Source organism: Felis catus, chromosome A2 (genome assembly GCF_018350175.1).
Source record: "Felis catus isolate Fca126 chromosome A2, F.catus_Fca126_mat1.0, whole genome shotgun sequence".
NCBI lineage: Eukaryota > Metazoa > Chordata > Mammalia > Carnivora > Felidae > Felis > Felis catus.
This window is the reverse complement of record NC_058369.1, coordinates 125,096,158-125,109,130: the sequence shown is the minus strand read 5'-3', so window position 1 is coordinate 125,109,130 and position 12,973 is coordinate 125,096,158. Positions and strand designations below refer to the sequence as shown.

Genomic DNA, 12,973 nt, shown 5'->3' with positions numbered 1-12,973 from the left:
TGGAAAAATGTATGGTGCCCCCGAAGCGAGTCCCCATATAGCTTTGGAGGAGAACTTGAATGGATTCCAAAGAGGCAGAAGGCAGGAAAATTAAAAGTCGATGTCCAAAAACGTGGCCTCAAGTGTAGACAGCTGTGAAATAAAGCAGAGGTCCGAAAGCCTCCGACTGTAAGAAAATATATTCTCAAACGTACAAAGCTCTGTTAACATATAAGTGAGACAACGGGAACGTTACACCTTAATGGAATTGAATTCAAGTTTAAACAAATATCAAGGTGGTTAGGCTTTTAAAGTGAAGTCAGAAAATTCAAACAGATGACTCCCCTGGTAACAATATCTCAGACACCTTATCCATGCGTGTATTTCATGTCTGTTGGCTATGTTAACTTTCAGACTTCTCTATTTTTAAAATGGCCAGCCTGAATTGGGGTGAGAGCAGTAAATTTTAACAAAGATGTACAAATCACGTTGGGACCTGTGGTTGAATTGAAACAGCATACAAAAAATAAAATCTTGTGGAAAGATAGGACGTTCTCCCTGTGCTCTCCTCTGATGGGGATATTTTAAAGTAGCATACGTTGAAACCAAAGATTCTTTTTTCCGTTTGAAACTGAAATTCTTAACATGAGCAAAGAAAGATGGTGTGAGTCCAGAGGCACGAGTGGATAACCCAGTCATAGCATTGCTCTTATATACTCGACACAGCTCTTCCCTGATCCTGGACATACAGAAAAATGGGGCAGGCAAAAAAAAAAAAAAATAATAATAATAATAATAAAGTATCCTTACTGAAATACCTCATATTTGAGCTAGGTTTTGCATTTCACAAAGTTTTCTGTGGAAGATATTACCAACATTTTCCATACAAGTAAACTGAGGTCTGGAGAGATCTAATTTGGCCAATACCACAGCAGCTAAGAAATGAGACCTTCACGCAGGTCTTCTGACACCTAGTCTAGTGCCTTCCTTCTATCTTGATCCAATGGAGTCTGTGGTGGAGAAGGATTGGGACATTGTTCAAGGGGTTCACTTACCAAAGTAGCCAGTTACCTGCTAGAGAGCCTATATAACCATAACTGAAGAAGTCTCTTTCCCTATTTCCAGAAATGTACTGAGACAGGCAGGGACGCAAAAAAGAATCGTCTCTGTGCTGTACCTAGGGGGCATTGCACAGGTGGGAAAGGGGAAGGAGGAGAATTAACACTTATTGGGCACGAACCGTGTGCCAGACACAGAGCTAAGGGCTTCGCATGCTATTTCTCTTAATCTCACCCTGAAGACTGGGTCTTGGAGGCCCCATTTTAGAGCCGAGAAGACTGAAGAGCAGAGAAGTCAAGGAATATTCCCAACATTACCTAGCTAGAAGGGAGTACAGATGGGATTTGAAAAGATGTGGGTCTGATGTCAAAACCTCCAACACCGTGTTGCCTCACAATGTGCGTGTCTGAGAGTTACGGGTTACAAAAGGCTTGCGCCTACCTGATGTGACTTGATCAGAAGCACAGGGCCTTCTGCTCAGAGTCGGGCTGCAGAGTTGGTAGACAGGGCAGAGGCCCTCACCTTTCTCTCTCCCTTTAACCAGGGATGAGAGGAAAATCTCGTCTGGAGAGAAGGCTCTGGTGGACTCTCCTGAAACCAGGATCCGAGGGCCGATGTGGAAGAGAGAAGCAGATTGTGTCATTTAAAGGACTCACGTGCCCCATCAGGCCACAGCAGTACGATTGTACTTCATGCCGTGGTGTTTCTTGTGTAAGCAGCATCTGCTGGGCACACATTTCAGAGTTTATTACAAACAGCAGGCTGGAACCTGAGGGAAAGAGAGAACATTCTTCAGTGTAGGGTGTACCATTCTCTTTTTGGACCCTGAGAACTGCTGCACTGAGCCCAATGACAGAAGAGTATCCCAGGAGGCAAATGTTCACCAGTGCTCAACTGGAGATTTATTTCCTCCTGGGTGGGGGGTTGCCAGGGGAAACCATCACATTGAGCTTTATGGCTCAGTAAAGAAATGTTAATTTACTCAATACCTCTGATTAAGCACAGATAGAAACTGCCTGTTCCCTCACTCCAAATTTCCCCACCCACATCACCACATCTCCTACCCACATACTATATGGTGCCAATTAATGAAAAAAAAAATGGAGAAATGAGTCAGTGATCTTCATAGATCAGATAAACAAATATATGTTTTTCTAAACTGTTAGGCTAATTAATAATAGCTACTGTCACAATCTCAGCCTTAGTGGCCTAACACAATAAAAACTTCTTTATTTATGTCACAGTCAAATAAAGACCCATAAGGCAGTAGCAAAGGGGGAAACTGCTTTCCTCTACTAACTAGTCTGGTGTCAGAAGAGGCATGCTGAAGTAGAAGATTTAATAATTTAAATAAGATGCAGAGTTCCAAAACATAATGCCCAAGATACAATCAGAAATCACTTGTCACACTAAAAACAGGAAAAGACTCAATTTGAATGAGAAAAGACAATCAACACATAACACCAAGATCTCACAGATGTTAGAATTATCTCACCAGGATTTTCAAGCAGCCATCAAAAAAAAAAAAAATGCTTTAGTAAGTAATTACAAACAGACTTGGGACAAATGAAAAAGAAAAAAATCTCAGCAAATAAATGGAAGATGTAAAAAAGAACCAACTGGAAAATTTAGAACCGAATTATACAATAACCAAAATGAAAAACCCAGTTGATGGGCTCAATAGTAGAATAAAAAGGACAGAGGAAAGAATCAGTGAACTGGAAGATACAACAATAGAAATTACCCATTCTGAATAACAGAGAATATACACCAAACTGAAAGGAATAGTCTTTGGATATAACACAAGATCCAACATTCACATCATAAGAATCTCAGATGTAGAGGAGAAAAGGGGCGGGGCTGAAAAAATTCAAAGAAATCACAAGTAAAAATTTCCCAAATTTGGCAAATTACATGAACCTAGATTCAAGAGCCCCAAAGAGAATACATTCAAAGAAATGTACACTAAGACCCATTTTAGTCAAACTTCGAAAAACCAAAGACAAAAAATCTTGAAAGCAGCGAGAGAGAAGTGACACCTTACCTACAAGGGAGAAACAATCGAAATGACAGCAGATGTCTATCAGAAATAACCAGCACCATAGTTTTTAAGTGCTGAAAGGAGAGAGCTATCAAGCCCAAATTCTATATCCAGGAAAAATATCCTCCAGGCTTGAAGGAGAAATCAAGACATTCTCAGATGAAGGAAAACTACGAGCATTTGTCACCTGCAGACTCACCCTAGAAAAATGGCTAAAGGAGGTTCTTGAAACAGACAGGAAATGTAAAAGAACAAACCTAGGAACACCAGGAAGGATTAAAGAACGAGAGAAAAAGTAAACATGGGTAAGTAGTTTGTGCTTTCTTTTTCCTCTTGAGTTTTCAAACTCGTGTGTGATGTTTGAAGAAAAATTTACAGCGCTGTTAGATGTAATTGTCAATATACGTAACTATTTAAGTCATTATATTAAAAGTGGCAAAGGACAAAAGAACTTAATGTAGGATAGGGGTTCGGTACTTTATATTAACTGGTAAAATGTCAACAGCAGTAGATTTTGGTAAGTTATGTGTGTTTAATATAATATCGAGAGAAATAACTTAAAGTTTTATAGAAAGAGAGCACTAAAGTGCACTATAGATAAGTTAAAATAGACTTCTAAGGTTCAAGTAACTCACAGGAAGACAGGAAACAGAAAAAAAAAAACACAGAGAAATAAAACGGCAGACCAAATGAGAGGCTATCAGAATCTTATTTCATATACAAAATCTGACGTTCCTTTGCCTGCTGAACCCGATCCTCTGCTTTAGTGATGGGCTCCTCTTGCCTGAGTAAGTAGCTAAACAAGAAGAAATCAATTTTCCTCATACTCCAACCCATACCCACTTTTCACTGTCCCCAGGTCATGAGTGAAGCAATAACTCAACATACTCCAGAGGTCATTACAAAATTAAGCTGAAGAAGAGAACTTACATATGAAAGACTCAGGTTCTATATTTAAATAGGTTGGGTTACACTAGGGGCATATATTTGTCAAAACTCCTGTGCATGTTGAACTATTTAGGGGGAGAGGTATCAAACCTGCAACATACTTGGAACACGTAAAAGAAAAAGAGTTTAAAGAAAGAGGGATGAGAAACAGATATGTGATAAAACGCATATGATAAATGTTAATGGTAGAATCCAGATAATGGGTATACACGTGTTTACTGTAGAATCCTTTCATTGTTACTTTGTACTGGACGATTTCCAAAGTAAACTGTTAAAAACTTTAATAACTGCTAATTTTTATAGGCAGAAATAAGAAATACTTATAGAAATCTTTTCTTTTTTTTTAATTTTAATTTTAATTTTAATTTTAATTTCCAGAGCAAGAAAGACAGAACACGAGCAGGGGAGGGCAGAGAGAGAGGGAGACAGAGAAACTGAAGTAGGCTCCAGGCTCTGGGCTTGTCTGCACAGAGCCTGATACAGGGCTCAAACTCACGAACCGTGCGACCATGACCTGAGGTGAAGTCAGACACTCAACTGACTGAGCCACCCAGGTGCCCTATAGAAATCTTTTCTGAGGGTACTTATCAAAGGAAGAAGGAAATCAGTTTTAAAATCAAGCTGAAGCTTTTATCTTTTCAAATTAGTGTTCTCCTTTTGTTTGGGTAAATATCTAGTAATGGAATTATTGGATCATAGGGTATTTCTGGTTTTAATTTTTTGAGGAACCTCCATACTGTTTTCCACAGTGGTTACTCCACGTAATTAATAACAATGGCCCCTCATTCATTCCCGGATCTGGAGCTCCTTAAATGGAGTGGAGTTTTTACCTTTGAGAAGGGATATTGTAACCACAATCATTAGGAAAAAAAAAAAAAAAAAAGGAATCTACATTTAGCCTTCCTCAGAGACATTTGGGGGAGACTATTAAAATCAATAATAGTTATGACTCTAGCCCACCTCCCTGGTAGGCAGACTGAGACCCAGATCTGCCTTGGGATATATTCCCTGTTCTTGAGCGCAGAGGTGGAAATAAAATCTTCAGCCGCAAGCAGAATTCCTACACTGATTCCCAGATCCTTGACAGAAGCTATTGCGGCAGGAAGGGCAAAGTAGGAAACCTGAAACTCTTCCTTCATGTTAAATAAATAAAAACCAATGCTGCATCCCTGTGTGATTTAGAGTCACTGCCACTTTCAGTCTGAAAACTTGCAGGGGTGGTGACTTCCCTCGTATCTCTAGTTGTCTCAAGTTAAATGCGTAGAACTTACACAGGTCTATGAAAGAGAGGGTTATCGTAAAGTTGATCGTGTGGGATGGCTCGATTATAGCCGAGAATTGGCACAAGAGATACAGCCCCAATACCTGGTGTACAATTATTAAACTGACAAATGTTTTTTTACTGCTTTCTGCTGAAGAGAAATAACCAGAACAGCATGCTTTTACCTGACAAGGACTAGTACGTTTTGCCTCAGGGTTAATTCTCCTCTGTGGATGTGTGCCACAATTTCTTTATGGGGAACTTTACCATTCCACTAACTCACAAGTCAATGATTACATTGGCCCAGTGCATACGTAGGATCATGACGGAGTAATGCTTCTATCAGGAGACGCAGCAATGATTCCACTGAATTGGAACACGGCCATTTGGGGTTCTTCAAGCCACTAAGTTAAATAGACATAAAAGGAGGTCACAGTGTTGACTGTAATTATTGATCATAATTATCAAGGAAACATAGAGACATTTTTGGACACTATAGCTGGAGAGGAATATGGATGAAACCCAGATGATGTCCTCATATTACCATGCCTAATAGCAGAAGGTCATAGAAAACTACTGTGGTGCTATACAGGAAAGATGGCCAGGGGCTCGCATCTCTCAGAAATGAAGGTGCAAAGAAGTGCCTGGGTGGCTCAGTTGATTAAAGTCCGGTCATGATCTCAAAGCTCAGGAGTTCAAGCCCCGCATCAGGCTCTGTGCGGACAGCTCAGAGCCTGGAGACTGCTTTCAGATTCTGTATCTCCCTCTCTCTCTGCCCCTCCCCTGCTCATGCTCTCTCTCTCTCTCTCTCTCTCTCTCTCTCTTTCTCTCTCTCTCAAAATTAAATAAACATAAAAAAAAAGAAATGAAGGTGTAAGTAAACTGGGTAGGAGAGCGAGAAAGTAGCAATACCAGCCAGCTACAGCTCCATGATCTCTTGCCTAAAAGCATAGCCTCTACCAGAAATCCCTTCCTTATTTTCTCAAGTACATATATTTATATATTTTACCTGAATTCCGTTTTGTTTCATTTCTTTCTCCCACTACGGGTTCTTGATGGTGAATTTTCCAATGCAGTTTATAGGTGTAGACTCACTGTGAAAGAAAATAGAGGAGTACAACGTGGAGATCCCAGACTTGGAACAGGATGCAACACTTGACATGACTTTGGTTGTCTCCTTTTGGGGCAGCTCTGAGTGCATTTTTTCCCCTAAGCAGAATAGTTAGATGATAGCATTATTTTTGAAAAAGAAGAGGATACATATGGTTTGTGAGCTCATAAAGGGACTGAGTCATGGTAAGACCCGGTTCACTTCTCAATACACAGGAAGCTCCTTTTCCATATTCCCTGGGAGTTAGAGAGGAGTTTAACCCAATCAGTGCTCCCAATCAAAAGACACTGGAATAGCTGAGAAATTATTTACACCAGTGGTGATATTGAGAGGCCCGCTGTCCAGTAACATCAAGTGTCCAGAGGTAACAACACAGAGTGGCCAAGTTTTATAACAAAAATCAGATCATGCATGTTACCTTCTCCCCCAAACATTGTTTTAGGTAGCGTCAATATGGCCACCATGAACTTTATAGAAAGATGGACAAGAGAGGGGAAGAGAGAAAAGGAGAAAGAGAGATGAGGAAACAAAGCGGATTAAAATTTAGGCTAGGAGGGGCACCTGGGTCGGTTGGTTCAGCGTCCACCTTCAGCTTAGGTCATGATCTCGCGGTCCATGAATTTGAGCCCCGCGTCGGGCTTTGTGCTGACGGCTCAGAGTCTGGAGCCTGCTTCGGATTCTGTGTCCCCCTCTCTCTCTGCCCCACCCCTGCTTGTGCTCTGTCTCTCTTTGTCTTTCAAAAAAACCGAATAAAACATTTAAAAAAATTATGCTAGGAAAAGATGTGGGTATTGGTGCCGGTACATGAGATTTACCGAAGCAAATAGATCGAAAGCCCACACAGTTTTTGAGGGACTTCTGCTGTCAAAGAAACCATGATTCTGGGCTTAACACCTTCTTTGACAGTTTCACCCTTAAAATAAGCTTTGGGAAACCAACCTTACAACAACACAAAACGGGCTATGAAAGTCATACATCTTTCAAGAAAGGCCTGTTCTCCAATGCCCGCTTCAGGAGTGGTAGAGGAAAGCGTGTAACTAAACAGAACAAAACAAGACACGACACAAGACAAGACAAGACGCAACGAAAAACCCTGAGGGTGGTACCAGGTTCCATGGTGTTCCTTTTATAGAGCAGAAGGAAGTCTTAAATGAGAAACTTTGAAATTAGGTGGCCTTCCTGGTGCCGGCCCAGCAGGATCCCATCATTAGTATGGACGGGTGCAAGACGGGTATCTTCTTTTTCTGAATGGGAGTGTTGTGCTACCCTTCTCATGCTCCATTGTTGCTTGTGGAATGTGTGAGGGGCAAATGACTTATTCAGAGATAACTGTTTCACTGGGTCATCTAGACCTATGGAGAAGACTGTATATCACACAGAGATCAAAGTTGGATGTGGTGACAGGATGGGGCTTTAGTTTCCTTCCTTGATGAGAAGGTTGAGTGTATTTTCATGTGGCAAGAACAGCGGGACAAATACCACCTTTGGTGAAAAGGACAAACCATGGCAGACTGGCTACCTGTTCTTCAACTCATAATCTATTTCCTTTACTTCTTAAACATACAACGAGTCTACCTCACAAGATTTCTTATAGTCAAGTGTATACAGGTGACTGAGTTCTCACCTATGAAATGTGAGCAGAAGTGATATGGGTTCCTTTCAAGCCTATCTCCCAGAAACCACCCATGGATCATTCCTGATGCCTTTGCTTGCTAGGTTCTCCTAAGTGAGCACGGTAAATTTTGAAACAGCAAGAGAGAGCCTGGGTCGCTGATTGCTGCTTGCCAATTACAAACATTCATTTCAAACTCTATGTGAGTAAGAAATCGACTTCTCTCATAATTTTGCATTGAGCCATTTTATATTTTGCCACTTGTTCATTACCATGGTTGGATTTACCCTAGCTAGAAATTCTCTTCAGCATTAAATATAGAAGATTAAATCTAAAATATCGTAAACATATGGGTAATAACTCTACCAAAGAGATTTGTTTCTTTCACCAATATCTAGGCATCAGCAGGATGCTTAATCTAGGCAAATTTTATTCTCAATTTTCATACTCCCCATTTTAGCATTCAATATATATATATATATATATATATATATATATATATATATAAAATTTGCAGAGCTATTCTCAGTAATTGACAGAACAGTAGCCTCAAGCGGCATCTTTATGTCTAATCTGGGGTTTTCTTCAGGGAGATAGACCCTGCAGAGAACCACACCAATCATTGGCATAATGACTCAAGACAGCAGCATCTACATCTATTGCACATTCTCCCCCCGGAAATTTTTCTGGGCGTGAGTCCCACATGTTGATCTAGCAGAAAATTCAATCCACTTCCTCACTAAGACAGAGTAAAATCGCAGGAAGGACATTTTTTCCCCCCACAAGGCAAAGGCGTATCAGCTTGTAAAAAGAACTGCTCGGATGTTCTTCCTCCATAAGGAATGCGCACTCCCAGAGCAGTGGGGATCTGGAGAGGGGAGGTCTCCAAGTCGGTTCATACTTCAGAGGAGAAGACCCACTGTCCAAGCCCATATTGTGTTCCCACTTCCTGGGCCCTTGCAGGGAGACAGGGCATACACATGATATGAGGGCTTTGCTTGTCTCCGTGAGGACTGCTTGACTTAGGAACCCGTATGTATAAACCTGCCCTGAAGGAAATGGGGAGTAAAGCTGCCCACTGAAAGAGATTTGAATTCTGAGCAGAGAAGCCCACACTGTCCTATCCCTGTTTCTGCTTTTGTGTATCTTGATCAACAGTAGGTCTGCTACTCCCTTTATGCCACTTAATGCCACACTGGAGGCCTCAGATGCTCTGTCCTCTGTGCCTACACTTCTTCCCCTGCACCACTCTGCACAGAACACACCCGGTGGCATTCTAACTCACGTTCCCTCTGTCTTCCCTGTAAGGCTGTGGGCTTCTCAGGGCCAGGGGCTGAGGCATGCCCATCTTTGCTTATTCCGTACGTAGCTCAGGGCCTAGCATGCGCTAAAGGATCAAAAGGAGGAAACCGTTTGTTGTCAGTCTGGACAACTGGAGCTTCCCAAATTACTTTAATAAATCTCCCCATTCTCATTTCGGGGCCCAGACATATGATTGCTGAAAAACCCAATTTAGCTTAAAAGACTAGATTTTATGCACAAATCACAATGGGAGATAGTATGAACTTGCTCAGTAGAGCAGCATTCCCATGGAAAGTCTCTTGTCTTCTTTCCATTGTCTCTCTCAGCTGTTCACTTGCTTGCGACCATCTTCATCTCTCACCAGCCCACAGATCTCAGAGCTCCCCATTCTTGCACCTCCGCCCCATACCCTGCTGCTGGAATGAATCACCCAAAGCCCATCTGATTCAAGAAGCATTCCATGCTTCTTGATTGGCTACAGATTTAAGTACAGACTCGAAGCAGGATACATTCTCAGGGCCTTTCGCAGCCACTGACTTTCAAAGATTTTCGAAAAAGCACACTTTCCCCCCACATTTTAACATCTCTGAAATCAGTTTGTGTCTTAACATGTCTGGCAGCCATGTGGTGGGAGTGATACGGTTGCCACCGCCTGAGAACACACATCAGAGTCTGCAGAAGAAGCGCCGGCAGTGTGGAGGAAGGCCCACAGACAACAGCAGAGCAGGCACTCCGTTAAGGCATACCTCGTTATCAGCGCTCTCGGGGGGAACAGAGGACAACATTGTCCTGAATGCACACATGACGCAGAATTCTGGAAGTGGTAGGGCTTTAGCGATTCTTTTTTTTTTTTTAATGTTTATTTATTTTTTAAGGAGAGAGAGAGAGAGAGAGAGTGTGAGTGGGGGAGGGGCAGACACACACACACACACACAGAATCTTAAGCAGGCTCCAGGCTCTGAGCTGTCAGCACAGAGCCTGACGCGGGTCTCAAACTCACAAACCCCGAGATCATGACCTGAGCCGAAGTCGGCCGCTCAACGGACTGAGGCACCCAGGTGCCCCGGGCTGTAGGCATTCTTAGGCCAGTTTATTCTGCTTTTTTGTTTTTCTGACTTCTGCATGAAAATAACATATGACGTCCAATTCTAAAAGAGCTCTTTCAATAAAATAAATATTTTTATGGCACTGCTAGTTGGCTGAGTTTTTATCTTTCTGAAGGGAGCCTGAAATTGTAGTGCATCTTACGCTGGATAGTATTTTTAGATTTGGTTAAAATGGAATATACCAATCTCATCATACTATTAATTCCTCATCTCTCCTTCTGTTAACCTTTTATACCGAACCACTAGTGATCCCTGGATTACTACTCTTTTCTGGCTTTATTTAACCCATGTACTGTACTGGACTTTTGGTATCGCTAATCTCCACCTGTTGACATTTCAACCATTCTTCAAATGCCAGCTTAAATGTAACCGACTCTGAGAAGTCTTTCTTATATCACTCATTTACTCTGACCTCCTCCAGTCTCTATAATCCTGCATTGCCCGTGCATCTGTTACACGTCAGATACAACCCATTCTTTTGAAATCTTTCTAAGGTCTGGGCACAATGGTAGGCACTTTAGAATCTGTTGTCCCATTTAATCACCACAATAACTTCTGGAGGTACGAATTAGCCTCCACTCCTCAGTGTGTTTAACTGATACTTAGAGAGAGCCTTTGACTTACATTTTTACATATATCTAGTAGGTGATAAGCATGGGTCTTTTGGCCTAAATCTGGTCTACCATTGAACATCAGCTTCCCTTTCTCCAAAGCCTGCCCTCCCCATCTACATATTGAATACACTGTATTGAATTTGAATGTGAAATGCAAAATACCATTAAAAACTGAATTTTCTTGATAATAATGTTCCAAGTTCACTTGAAAAACAGGCTGAAGCTTTTTAAAATTCACTTTGTCATTATTAGGCTGGTATTCTTTGTTAAACCCCATTTGCTCAAGAAAAATTGAAATTATGTTTCATTGTAAGAAAAGAATCATTGAAGCTTAGCCTCAGAAATTGCATAATTATTTTTCTTCTTCCTTCTGTTATTTTCTTACATAATAATGCAGAACTCCTGAAAATCTGACAACAGCCAGTTTACATTCACAGTATTAATATATAAGAAGTAGAATTCTCCCTTGTGCTTGTGGAAGAGTCAGCTATGGAAACACATAAAAAGCATTTCCTGGCAAGGAAGAAGAGAGGATGTGCCTTTTCCCAAGAGCAGAGCAGGAGCAAGAGCAGCCAGTGTCATCCTGAGATCAAACAGACCTGAATCACAGTTCAGGAACTCCCTCATTCTGTCATCTTGGGCAAGTTCCTTAACCTTGTTGGACATCGATATCCTCATTCATAGAATGAGAATCAGTAAAAACTACATCATAGTGGCAGTTTAGTACCAACTGAAACAGGACCTAAATTAAAGGCATTATCCTCATCCTCATTATCATTATTATAGACGCTCTTGATGGAACATTTGGCCATCGCCAGGAAGAATACTGTGACATCCTTTGATTTCTGTTGAAAACAAAAACAACCCCTTGCTGCTGTGTAGAGAGTAGATTACAACGGGTTGGGTTAGGCAATCAAACAACAGGTGGCAGTTTTCCAAAGGAGAGACTGTGGAGGCCTGTACCTGGATCATGGCAGTGAAGATGTTTCAAGTGTCTGCAATGGAGATGGTTTTAGGAGCTAGAATCCATATAATATGCTTTTGGATTCATTGTGGAGGATGTAGAGGAGGAAGGGATCAAGAATAACCTCTACGGCTATAGCTTAAGCATCTGGGTAGATGGTAGTACCATTAATTGAGTTGGAGAAGACTAGGGGGAAGTGGGGAGGAGGTCAGGTTGGAGGGTGGGATTAAAATGAAAAATTTGGGGCGCCTGGGTGGCTCAGTCGGTTGGGCGTCTGACTTCAGCTCAGGTCATGGTCTCGCGGTCCGTGAGTTTGAGCCCCGCGTCGGGCTCTGTGCTGACCTCTCAGAGCCTGGAGCCTGTTTCAGATTCTGTGTCTCCCTCTCTCTCTCTCTGACCCTCCCCCATTCATGCTCTGTCTCTCTCTGTCTCAAAAATGAATAAATGTAAAAAAAAAATTTTTAATGAAAAATTTAGGGGCGCCTGGGTGGCTCAGTCTGTTGAGCGTTCGACTGCGGCTCAGGGTGCGATCTCACAGTTCATGAGTTTGAGCTCCACAGTGGTCTGGGCTGTCTGCTGTGAATGCAGATCCCACTCCAGATCCCCTGTCCCCCCCCCCCGCCCCTCCCCCTCTCACATTCTCTCTCAAAAATACATATTTTTAAAAAAACAATACATTTATTATGGAACAAAGTCCACTTTTATAAATCACTAGCATGGTTTTGAAAACCAGAATTCACATTTTTATTTCAGTTTTGGTGATTTCTTTATCTCTGTCCACATCCAAAAAATATTGATCCAAGTAACAAGTGTTTTCTACTCCTCTTCCTTTGCCACACGGGTGACAGGAAATATTCTAGAGATCTTATCAGCTTGATTCCCTCCTAGAAACCTTTTGGATTTTCCTCCCTCTTGCAGCCATTCATTACCTCAGAAGTTTAAGTCAGCCATCATGCCTACAGCTTGAAATTCTCCC

At 41.7% G+C, this 12,973-nt stretch overlaps 1 long non-coding RNA gene across 2 annotated transcripts in view; it reads right to left on the bottom strand.

Moving 5' to 3' along the window:
* Nucleotides 1-6,297: 6,297 nt before the first annotated feature.
* Nucleotides 6,298-12,973, bottom strand: part of LOC109497533 — a 71,303-nt gene continuing 64,627 nt past the window's right edge. For both annotated transcript variants that reach the window (XR_002740553.2, XR_002740554.2), the window contains exon 3: nt 6,298-6,382. This is a non-coding gene — a long non-coding RNA (uncharacterized LOC109497533). The remainder of the gene's footprint in view (nt 6,383-12,973) is intronic.